Source organism: Oratosquilla oratoria, chromosome 19 (assembly GCF_046742065.1).
Source record: "Oratosquilla oratoria isolate Oo_2021 chromosome 19, ASM4674206v1, whole genome shotgun sequence".
In the NCBI taxonomy this organism is placed as follows: domain Eukaryota; kingdom Metazoa; phylum Arthropoda; class Malacostraca; order Stomatopoda; family Squillidae; genus Oratosquilla; species Oratosquilla oratoria.
The window spans coordinates 58903216-58904429 of NC_134795.1; the positions used below are offsets into that span (position 1 = coordinate 58903216).

The following is a 1214-nucleotide window of genomic DNA, read 5'->3' on the forward strand; positions in this document are numbered from 1 at the left end:
GTAGCCAAAGGCTGTCGTGTTTTATATCGTGTCCACAATACCTCCCGGTCATTGTTGGAGTTGTGTACTTGCTGTCCAGTGTAACTAAAAGTAGTGGTGTAACTGGGATTGACGTTATAATGTTTTTTTTATAAGGATTTTCATTTTACCTGGTAAGTATCAAGTGTTTAATCCCCTTTTGGTGGTTACAGGTTACAATCGTTCTTTTTTTTTTTCCTTTTTCTTCTATCATACACCTAGATTGGACCTGGGTGAGTAGTCAGTGTATAATTCCATCGTAAAGCATTGCTGACCGTGAAAGAAGTGCGTATCAGGAAGGCGGACTGGTCTTGCTGTCATATATTAGGAAATGAACTTCATCACATGTGGTAGACTTACTCTAAGTGTAAATGCATTTGCACATGGAAAAATACACGAATGAATTAGTGCTTTCAACTTCATTGTGAGAGGGAAATTTGCACAATCTTCTCAAATAATGCCACTGTCCAACTGACTGAACGAAAGCATAATTATCTTGGGCAAATTTTATAACTTACCAAAAAGAACCTAACTTCTAAATCATTGACTATGACAAATATAAGCTCTGGGATTAATGCGTTGAATTAATCAATATGATTAAACTGATTGATTATTTAGTTATTTGATAATGAGGATGAGGTGGATGGATGGGGTGAAGGGGGCTTTGGGGAAGAGAGGAATGTCTGTTGAGGAAGGAAGGGAGAGGACGGAAGACAGAGGTGAGTGGAGAATGGTTGTATATGGATGATGTTGTGATTGCATGAGGAGGAATGGGCGGGGGTGGGGTGGGAGGGTAGTATGTGTAAGTAAATTTTGACGCAGCCCGAAGGGATTTCTCCCCGTCCTCTCCTTATATGCAAGGGGGGACGGAGAGGGGGGATCGCCGATTAAATGAAGCGGCCTTGCTGTGGATGTGCTGTGTCTTGCGACACTGCTTCTAACCCAGGGCGGTGGGCAGGGTGCAGGGATGACCCGTCATCCAGGAGGTGCTCAGATGAGAGGGAGGGTGGGAGGGGTGTGGAGTGTATTTAGGGATGAAATGGGTGGGAGTGTTTTTATGCCTTTCCCTTTTTGGCTACCTCCCTTGGAAGGGGGAAAAAGCCTTGGTATATGTATGTATGATAATGATCAATAACATATGATTAAAAATATATTTTATACACAATTAAGCGAGGTAAGCAAAACAGTAAAGTATA

The 1214-nt window shown here is 42.1% G+C and overlaps 1 protein-coding gene across 1 annotated transcript in view; it reads left to right on the plus strand.

Moving 5' to 3' along the window:
* Positions 1 to 1214, plus strand: part of LOC143035940 (uncharacterized) — a 23096-nt gene continuing 21882 nt past the window's right edge. Inside the window, exon 1 of the mRNA XM_076203168.1 lies at positions 1 to 152. The gene's annotated coding sequence lies outside the window, so the exon portion shown is untranslated. The remainder of the gene's footprint in view (positions 153 to 1214) is intronic.